General features: G+C 39.2%; 1 protein-coding gene and 1 pseudogene across 3 annotated transcripts in view; one reads left to right on the top strand and one right to left on the bottom strand.

Moving 5' to 3' along the window:
* Window positions 1-11,476, bottom strand: part of Clcn5 (chloride channel, voltage-sensitive 5) — a 179,365-nt gene that overhangs the window by 134,659 nt on the left and 33,230 nt on the right. The gene's annotated exons all lie outside the window — the stretch shown is intronic.
* On the top strand, window positions 1,404-10,996 carry LOC106147325 (annotated as a pseudogene).

Here is an 11,476-nt window from a genome sequence, read left to right as displayed (position 1 = left end):
CAATATGTAATACAACAAGCATTGTTAATTTCCTACCACTTTGTTTGTAACTCTGTAATGTTTGTATTGTTCTTTTGCTATTTTGTAAATGGTTGTCTGTCTGTTAATGTTTTCCTCCTTTTATTTTTAAAATTAAAAAGAAAACTCACAGTGCTCCTCCTGCCTCAGCCTCCTAGTGCTGGGATTACGGATGTATTCCATCAGACCTAGTTTCCCCATTTTTCAATGGATTTTATGATACCAAATTCACAAGGCTGTTACCAATTAAAAATACAGTACTTACCATTTTAGCATTACTGGATAAATGCTTCCTTTGGCAACAGCATCTCCGGCAAAACAAGAAGTAGGAAAATAGACAGAAAGACTAGTTCAAAGGTCAATAAAATGGGGCAGAATGAGAGGGACAACATAGAAAGCAGAAAAAGAAATTCAAAATTCCATTTCTTCTAGAGCCACACTTAACTTTTCTATTGTTGTTTCTCTTAAAATTAACACAAGGAATTTATGCTAATCTAGGAACACAATACTACTCAAGAGGAATGAAATCATAAATCCACCAAAAAAAAAACTTGTGCACAGGCATTCACTGCAAATAATACCAAATAACTGGAGACAACACAAATGCCCATAAATAAAATGTGGTCTGACCATATAATAGGATGGCATAAGGCAATAAAAAGGAACAAAGTAGCTGGTTGTGGTGGTGCATTCCTACCATTCTGGAGGCTGAGGCAGGAGGATCACAATTTCAAGACCAGCCCAAGCAACTCTGCACTCTGTCTCAAAATAAAAACTTAATAAAGGGCTGTGGGTATAGCTCAGTGCAAAGGCCTTGGGTTCAATCTCCAGTACTGTCAAGAAAAACGGAATGAACTACTGATACTACAAACAGAAGAACCTTGAAGACACTGTGCTGAGTGAAAGAAGTCACCCAAAAAGGTCATCTATTATGTGATTTCATTCATAAAAATATCTAGAATAGGCAAATCTACAGAGATAAAGAGTAGACTGTTGGTTGGCTGTAGCTGAGGGCTCAGTATTAATGGGCTGAGAGGCTTTCCTATGGTTTTGTTTTTGTAAGATTCACATATTCAGAAATTAATGTGAATAAAAAAGAAATTAATGTAAATATACTTAAAAATGGTATTACATGGGTTAGTTCTATGATCTGTAACTCATATCTCAATAAAACTATTTTTAAAAGATGCAGAAAATAAAACCAAAACTAGAAAAAAATGGCCCCAAATTGCAAATTATTTTCTTCCCACATTCTATTAGATTCTCTTGTATATCCCACTCTGGGGACTGCTAATATGGACCAAACACAAATCTTCGGGTTGTATAGTCTCTCTGGGATATGACAAGAATTCATGGGTATTTCCAGAGAGATCAGGGTGGGAACAATGAAAGGTAAGTTTGTTTAGATGCAAAGAATAGGTGTTCTAGAGCACCTCTTGCTTTCACAGGATGCTTGCGGATCTAGACAGAAAGAATTTACTAAAATCAATAAAGAGCAATATAACTGTTGTTATGCAGTCCAGCCAAACATTGCGGAGAAGGTGTAACTCTGAGAGGGCAAAGGGAAATGGCAGTAAGGTTTCCTTTTTCCTTCTGCTTAAGGGAGGGTTTAAGGAATGACGGCCACTTAACCTCACTGAATCTGCATGTTGGAAGCATCTGGCAGTTTTAGAATTTTATGATGATAAATTGCTCATGAAGTAAAGTCGCAGGTGATTAGCCATGAGTTTATTCAGCAAAGTAGTTTGGGTGTGGAAAGAGTGTAGACTCTGAAGCCAGAAATCCTGGGTTCAAGGCCATGATCCAACACTCACTAAGGTTTACCTTTAGTAAATGCCTCACTGTTTCTCCATATATGATGATTGAGGAAACTCTATCTTGCCTATGTCACAAGGTGTTGGCAGGATCTACTGACCTAATAAAAGCAGTTTCTCAACTGGTTGCCTCACAAGATTTTTTTATTGCATGTTTGTCAATCAAAACACATTTGAGCATGTATTCCCACATGCATACCACTATACAATATAAAACAAATACTAAAGGGGAGAAATATGAGTTAAAAATAAATAGTAGATTAGAAGTTCTATGTAGGGGAGAGAAATAATGTTAAATTTACTGAAATTGTTAAGTATACTATGGAGGGGTAAGAGAATATTTGTAAGAAACACATGCTCAATTATTTGAAGGTAAAAGGCCATAAGGTATTGTTGTAGTCAGGGGTTAGCAAAGGAATAAATTTAATACAGGATAACATAGTTTATAGGATTATTTTATAATATTCATCCAAAAGGTCAAATGCAGAAGAGTGTAGGAGATCTGTCCATGCACTAGAGACCCAAAGAATCCAGCTGAGGGCCTGGATCTCACAGCAATGTCCTACACAAGCCCAGCTGAAGTCCTAGAGCCCATGGCAATGTCCTCCATGAGTCCAAATGAAGCCCTACAGCTCACGACAATGTCTCATGCAAGTCTGTATCAAGGATCTGCACTGGGAAGCCCAAAGGTCAGTGGTGGAATCTAGAAAGTCTGTGCCAGCAGGAGGAAGGATCTGTGCCAGCAGGCTGAGGGATCTGCACTGGAGCCAGGAAGCAATGGCCAAGGTAAGAACAGAGTTCCCCCCAAAAGAACCGCAGCCATCCTCAGTGACAGAGAGGACCCAAGGTCCTCCAATGATGAGAACAGCTGAGCTCATATCAGGAAAATGAGCACAACAAGCTTCTCCAGGAGAATCAACAGCACACCATCTTCCCCTCCAATTCTCCTTTTATGCTGCTGGCAACAATCCTCAGATGGGCCTTCCACACCCAGCACCACGCTGACGCCATTCAGCTGGGTGTTACAGGTTGCGCATTAGTTAATCCACCACAGGTATGAACCTTTAACCCCAAGTGGCTCAGAAAATATGTATACATGCACACACGCACAAAACCACCAGACTGATAGAGCAAATGGGACAAAATGCTAACAGTAGGTGAATCTAGCTTAATGATACAAGGGTGTTCTTTGTGTTTTGGCAAAGTTTCTGTAAATTTAGAATTATTTCCAAATATATTTTTAACACTGTAAATCCTAATTATTGACTAAGACTTCCAAAATGGTGGAATAAGAAGCTTGGCAGATTTTCTCCATGGCAAAGCACTAATTTAACTTGTGAAAATTTACCTTTAAAAGTATTACATGTCCTTGAGATGTTCCGATGGAAAAGCACCAGCCATTCCTTTCTACCTGGTGCCTGACCCTGATGTCGATTCTAAGACAAGAATTTTGAAGCATCCTGTCCTGGGATTAGGTGGGCAGCTACCATAGCCTGAAGATAATCTGCGACAAAAAGTAACAAGAGGAGATGGAATGGTAACAGGTAGTAAATCAGCCTCTGAGATTCAGAATCCAAACACTAGAATGTAACAATCAGAGGAAGAAAACAAGGAGGGAGGTGGATCCTTGGGACCCAGGAGGGACCTGAAGGGAGCATTGGAGCCCACAGAGAAAATGAAGAAACAGACCTCAAAGCAGAAAAAGGAGACAGCAAACTGCACTTTCTGAGCCGGGCGTGGTGGCGCACCCCTGTAATCCCAGCACTGCAGAGGCTGAGGCAGGAGGATTGTTGCAAGTTCGAGGCCAACCTGGGCTACAAAGTGAGCTCAAGGCCAGCGTGAACTGGAGACCCTGTCTCAAAAAGACAAAAACAAAAAAACCCTGCACTTTCTTCCCGACTCCCAGCTCGAGGCATGAGAGAGCAGGTTCCAATCTACAGAGACACAGTAAAGGCCAGCAACACCAGAGGGATCCACGGAGAAGCCCAACAGTGAAATGGAGCAGTGCATGCTGTGAGCTACAACAGCTGGTGAGTGACTCCAGTCCAAGCATTCCCTAGAGAGAGTGCTTGGCCAGATGCCATTTTAGGGAGCGGCCAACTGAAGCCAGGACTTGGAGCAGCCATTGCTTGGCTTCCTCTCAGGGCTGCCAGTGCCTGGGTGAGGCACAACCACGGGAGACAACCAGGGTCAGGGAGCCAAGGTCAGAACCAAAAGAGACAGCCAGAGTACTGTAGGCTGAACAACTCAGGCCCCAACCCCACAACCAGATGCCAGGATCAGACTGAACTCTGTAGGGTTGAAAGCACCAGAATTGAAACTCCAACCTTATTCTTATTGCAGATTTTCTGGGAATATCCAGACCCTAGCCTGATCCTACTTGAGGTTTGCTGGGATCATCCACCATGCATCTGGGCTCTTATCAGCCTCCTTTGTCTACGAGTGACAGTAGAGACATGCCCTGAACTGGACACTACCACAAAACCATAGATCCCAAAAGGTAAACAAGAGGCTTGAAGTCACTGAGAAATCTCTTTTGTCTCTCTTTGCTTTTTTCTTTTTTTCTTAATGTTTTTGCTTTTTCATGCATGTGAACATTGTTATTAGTTTTTTCTGCTTTGCTTAGTTCTTGGTTTTGTTTTTTCCTTCTTTCCTTCTCTCCTGTCTTCTTCATTGGCTTCACTGGGGTGAAAAATTTCAAGCCCTAAAAGAAAACAACTTCCAACCCAGATTGACGTACACCACCACAAAACTATCTTTCAAAATTAATGGAGAAATAATATACTTACAGGGTATTCCATGCCATAACAACGGAATGCACATTTTTCTCAGCTGCATGGAGGACTTACTCCAAAATAGACCACATACTGACTCATAGAACATGCTTAAGTAAATGCAAAGGAACTGAAATTATCCCACCCATATTATCAGATCATAGTGCAAGGAAATTGGAAATCAATGGCATAAGAAATCACAAAAACTGCACAAACACATGGAAATTAAATAACACCCCCCTGAACAACCAATGGGTCACAGATGAAATTAAAGAAGAAAATTAGACACTTCCTACAATGCCAGTATAACATATCAGAGCTTATGGGACACAATGACAGCAGTCCTAAGAAGGAAAATTATAGCACTGAACTCTCACCACTACTGTCACTGCTGGGGGCTGGGGATTTAGCTCAGCGGCAAAAGCGCCTGCCTGGCAAGCGCAAGGTCGTGAGTTCGGTTCCTGGTACCGGAGAAAAACCACAAAAAAAAAAAAACAAAAAACTACTGTCACTGCTACTCTCAAATAAATAACCTGATGTTGAACCTGAAGCTTCTAGAAAAAGAACAGCAAGTTAAACCCAAAGTACATACAAGGGAGGAAATTATTATTATTATTATATTATTATCATTATTATTATTATTACTTTTTGAAACAGGGTTTCACTAAGCAGTTCAGGTTGGCCTTGAACTCACTTTATAGCCCAGGCTGGCCTTGAACTCACAGCAATCCTCTGCCTCAGCCTCCCAAGTGCTGGGATTACAGGCGTGCGTCAACGCATTTGGCTGGGAGGAAATTATAAAGATCAGAGCAGAAACTGCAATTGAGACTAAGAAAACAATACAAAGAATCAATGAATCAAAGAGTTGGTTCTTTGAAAGATTAAACAAAATACACAAACCCGTAGCAAATCTTATCAAAAAAGGAAACAACAGACTCCAATACATGCAATTACCAATGAAAAGGCTGAAATCACAACAGATCCTGCAGAAATCTAAAAGTTCATCAGTACCTACCTCAAGAACCTATACTCTATAAATAAGATACAAAATCTGCAATAGATAGTGAGAAAGGGAAAGAAACTGCTCAAAAGGAAAGAACAACTGGAATGCAGGAAAGGACAAAAGGAAGGGAAAAGAAAAAAATATATATATATACACACACACGATAGCTAACATAATTATATTAGTAATTTCTTTAGTTTATTGAAAAGATCAGTTAGTACTTACATTGGTTGATTAATTTTGCATGCCTATATCTTGTAATCTGAGCAACTACTTTGAAGACAACAATATGCAATATATTAACCATTGTTGATTTCTTATTATCCTGTTTTAAAATTCTGCATTATTGTTTTTATTTCTTTTTCATCTTTCTCTCTTTAAAATAAAAAAGAATCTATACTTCAATGAGACAGAAAATACAGAAGAAATGGGTAGATTCCTCCATATATGTGAATTATCAAAGCTGACTCAAGATATAAAAATTCTAAGTAACCCATATCAGTCAATGAAATTGAAGAAGTAATTTAAAAACTACCAACAAAGAAAAGCCCAGGTCCTGACAGATTCACTGCTGAATTCTATAAGAAATTTTAAGACAATCTAATGCCACCACTCCTCAAACTCTTTAATAAAATTAGAAGAGAAGCAATACTCACAAAGTCATTCCTGGAAGCAAGTGTTACCCTGATAAAAAAAATCAGAGAGGGATCCAACCCAAAAAAAGTGAACTACAGGCCAATCTCCCTAATGAACATAGATGCAAAAATGCTCAGTAAGATACTGGCAAACAGAATGCAGCAAATCAAGATTATATACCATGACCAAGGAGGACTCATCCCAGGGAAGCAGGGACAGTTGAACATATGCAAATCAATATTAACATACTAACAGAGCCAATGACAAAAACCACATGATCATCTCAATAGACACAGAAAAAGCATTTGACAGAGTCCAACATCCATTCATTTTTTTTTTGTCTTTTTTGATATGGGGTCTCATTATGCAGTTCAGACTGGCCTTGAGCTCACTTTGTAGTCCAGGCTGGCCTTGAATTTGCAACAATCCTGCCTCAGCCTCCCAAGTGCTGGGATTACAGGCTTGAGCCACCACTCCCAGCCTCCAACACCCATTCATAATTTAAAGAAAACCTTACAGAAAACTGGAATAGAAGGTCTTTTTCTCAACCTGATAAAAGCCATCTATGGCAAACCAATAGCCAATACCATACTAAATGGTGAAAAATTAAGCTTTTACCCTAAAATCAGGAAAAAGACAAGGATGTCCACTACAACCTCTCTTGTTCAACATAGTTCTGGAAACATTAGCCAGAGCAATTAGACAAGAGAGGGAAATAAAAGGAATAAGGATAGGAAAGGAAGAAGTTAAATTATGATTATTTGCAGATGACATGATACTACACATAGAAGACCCCAAAAACTGCACCAAAACATTCCTAGAATAACCAAATGCAGCAACTTAGAAAGATAAAAAGTCAAGACTCAAAAAACAGTAGCATTCCTGTACACAAATAACAAACTCACTGAGAAAAAAAATTAGGGAAACAACAACTTTCACAACAGCATCAAGAAAAATGAAATACTTAGGAATCAATCTAACAAAGGAAGTAAAAGACCTTTACTTGGAAAACTATAGTACTCTGAAAAAGGAGATGAGAGAAGATATCAGAAAATGGAAAGATATTTTTCATTCTTCAATAGGCAGAACCAATATAGTGAAAATGACCACACTTCCAAAACTGTTATATGGATTTAATGCAATCCCGATCAAAATACCAATAGCATATCTCACAGAACTAAAGAAAACAATCCTAAAATTCATTTGGAACCAGAAGACACCTTGAATAGCAAAAGGTACTGCTAAAGCTGGGCAACAAGAACAAGGCAGGGGGCACCACAATCCCTGACTTGAAATTATACTACAAAGCTAACATGATAAAAACAAAATGGTACTAGCAAAGAAAAAAGAAGAAGAACAAGGTATTAATGGAACAGAACAGAAGATGCAGAAACAATTCCAAACACACTCAACCACCTGATCTTTGACAAAGGGGCCAAACACATTTACTGAAAGAAAGATAGCCTCTTTAATAAATGGTGCTGGAAAACCTGGCTTTCCTCATGCTAAAGATTAAACCTAGACCCATATTGCTCACCATGCACTAAACTGAAATCGAATGGATCAAAGATCTAAATATTAAAACAGAAATACTTAATTTGTTTGAAGATAATATAGGTAAAACTCTTGAAGACATAAGGGTAACCAAAGACTTTATGACCAAAACCTGGATTGCACAGGAAATATTACAAAGAATCAACAAATGGGATCTTACCATATTAACATGCTTTTACACAGCAAAAGAAACCAGCAACCAAGTGAAAAGATAACACAGAGAGTGGGAAAAAAATTTTACCAGCTATTCCTCACACAGAAGACTAATGTCTAGAATATATAAAGCACTCAAAAACTGAGACCCCCCCCAAATTTATCTTTTTGTTTGTTTTGTTTTGTTTTTCTCCGGTACCGGGAACCGAACTCATGACCTTGCGCTTGCCAGGCAAGCGCTTTTGCCGCTGAGCTAAATCCCCAGCCCCTCCCCCCCAAATTTAAAGACCCAATTCCAATATGTGCATCTGAAATGAATAGACACTTCTCAAATGAAGAAGTACAAATGGCAAATAAAATATGAAAAAATGTTCAACATCACTGGTCATTGGAGAAATGCAAATTAAAACAACAATGAGATTCTACCTCACTCCAGAAAAATGCCTATCATCAAGAAATTAACCAATAACAAATACTGGTGAGGCTGTGGGGAAAAAGGAGCCCTTCTCCACTGTTGGTGGGGGTATAAATTGGTACACCCAATATGAAAATCAATATGGAGATTCCTCAAAAGAATAAAACTATAGGTTCTATTTCACCAGCTATTTCCATGCTTGGTATCTTCCTGAAAGAGTTAAAAGCATCATACCATAGTGATATACACACACTCCTGTTTATAGCAACACAATTTGTGATAGCTAAATCTTGGAAAGAACCCAGATGTCAATCAATGGATGAATATATAAAGCAAATGTGGTATTTATATACAATGGAGTACCACTCCACCACAAAGGATAAACCTGAAACATTTTTAAGCATATGAATGCACCTTGAAATCATACTTTAAAGTGAAATAAATTTGACACACACATTTACATATCACATTATTTCTCATATGTGAGAAACTGAAAATGTAAACAAGAACCAAAATGAATGATAGATATTCAGAAGTAGGAACAAAATGTTCAAATTGGAAGAGGAACGAGGGAGGGGGAGGGGGAATGGGAGGAAGGGAAAAGAATACAAGGAAAAAATGGAAACAAAGCTTTTGTAAATAAGGAGGGGAAGAGGGCTGAAGGGAGGGGAGGGGAATGGAAAAAAAGAAAAATCAAGATATATTATATACAGGTAGAAATTCCTTATGATGAATGTGATCATTATGTATATCACAAAGGATCAATAAAAGTAATTTAAAGTATTTTTTAAAAATGGACAAGCAAACCACACATTGAAAAAAAAAAAAAAACCCTACATCTCAGGAAGAACAGTGAGCAAGGGTTGCTACAAACTAGTTCTTTACCATCTCCAGCCAGTTCTGGGTTACAGAGACTCCACCCTACAATAGCCAGGAAGATGGCAGCTTCATCTTCCCCTCAGCTCCCAGAAAGAGCTCTAGTATCGCCAGAGGGGCAGGTTGCTGCTGTTTCTCATCCTCCTCCATAGTCGCATGTTGCAGAGGTTTATTCCAGGCAGGCAAGCACAGCCAAGAAGACCAAATGTGCCTTCCTTCCATCCAGCCTCCATTTGTATGGTGAAAACTCTGTTCCAGCTACAGTAGGCCAAGAACCCTGGGCCTTAATCACCCTCACCCCAGCTCCCTCCCAGGGTAGAGGTTGTAACACCTTTTCATCATAAAACCACTCTGGAAGGTAGTAATAAAAGAGAACTTCTTCAATTTGACTAAAGACTATCTCTGAGAAACCTACAGCTAACATCATAATTAATGGCAAAGGACTGAATGCTAAAATCAAAAACAAGATGAAATGTACAATCTCGTATCTGCTATCCAATTCTACTGGACATTCTAACCAGGGCAATTAGGCAGGAAAAATAAAAGGCATTCAAATTACAAAGTAAGTAAAACATCTCTCAAAACAGATTGGTGTTAAATTCACGAAAAAACTGTTCAATAAATGTGTTAGTAAGGTTCCAATATGCAAAGCCAGTATTAACAAATCCATGCAAGAGGGAACAAGATGGGGCACCAAAGGGGAACCTCTGGGTCCAGGCCTAATTGGGGCTCCCACCTCCGCTACTTCTGACCATGGCCCCGGCCAGAGGCTTGGGGACCACCTTTGCAGCAGCATTCCACTGGGTCTTTGGTGATAAGGCAGCACTTTGCCACTAGGCCTTTCAACTGACCTACCCTTTGCACACCTACCCCAAGAAAGAAGAGTTGTACACATGTCAAAAAGGTTGCAGGCTGTTTTCAATTTGTCAGTTTGTGGATGATGGAACTGACTTAAATCAGACAAATCAGAGTGTGAATCTGCATGTACAGACGCATATTCCCAATCTGATGCTTGCCATCTCGGCTGCCAGAATCAGCTGCCATTTGTTGAATTGAGACAAGAACAACTCATGTCCCTGACGCCAAAAATGTATCTGTTCTTCCCTCTAACACTGGTGTGGTCCATGTGGAGCGACATGATGGACTCTGCATAGAGCTTCATCAGCTCTTCCTGGACTTTCTTATCTCCAAGCTGATGATGAAAAAAAGTTACATTCCAGCCTAAACCAGAAATTTAATATGCACCACAGTTGGAACAGGAGCCTACGAACTTCAGACAATTTTCTCTAAGAAAAATGTCCTCAGAGCTGCAAATGAGAAGCTCAGAAGCACAGAGGAACTATCTTGAAGATGGAGAAAGTTATGGGTTTTTAAGACGCTTCTCTTTCTGAACTCCTGGTGGATTCTAACTAGGACACTCATCCTCTCTGTGATGGCACTGCTCTGGATTTTTGTGCCCCTGTTGCTACCGCTGTGGAGCAGCACATTCCCTCTGAGAAACTCAGTATCTATGGTTACTTGGAATTTATGAATGAACAGAAGCTAAGCAGATGTCCAGCTTCTTCTCTTGTGGTTGTTAGATCTAAAACAAGATTGTAAAGAAGCAGGTCCTCTACCTACAAAAGTGAATCTTGCTCACTCAGAAATTTAAGCTTTTCCTTTTTTTAAAGAAAAATGTGATAGACACCTGAATTTCCACTCCTTGTGGAGCTTTTTAAATGGTTTCATTGGATATAGGCCTTACAAAATCACCATAAAATGCGAATCAAGCTACCCAAATCTGTGAAGACTGTATTTACTATATCTTTACCTGTATTTTTTTCTAGTAATTTAGGACATGGATGTTTGGGGTTGTATTTTTATTTTACTAATATCTGTAGCTATGTTGCTGGTTGTGTTATTTTCCCTTCTTAGACAAACTCTATGAGCCAATCATTGTTCTTTCCCACTCCTGCCATGATACTGTCAGTTATCTTAGTGAATAAGCTGAATACTTGGTACAAATAATGCTTCTGCTCAAAAATGACCCAAAAATCTGTAACTTGAAAGTTAGCAGGAAACGCTGTTTAATGACACCACATTTTCAGTTGTACTGAACTGAAATCTTTAAACTTTTATGTGAATAACTAAAAATATCCATGGGGCTGGGGATTTAGCTCAGCGGCAAAAGCGCCTGCCTGGCAAGTGCAAGGTCGTGAGTTCGGTTCCCGGTACCGGAGAAAAACCAAAAAAA

Source organism: Chinchilla lanigera, unplaced genomic scaffold (assembly GCF_000276665.1).
Source record: "Chinchilla lanigera isolate Chin_1 unplaced genomic scaffold, ChiLan1.0 scaffold00142, whole genome shotgun sequence".
NCBI lineage: Eukaryota > Metazoa > Chordata > Mammalia > Rodentia > Chinchillidae > Chinchilla > Chinchilla lanigera.
The sequence above is the reverse complement of the archived record's forward strand: the minus strand, read 5'-3'. Positions and strand labels throughout refer to the sequence as shown.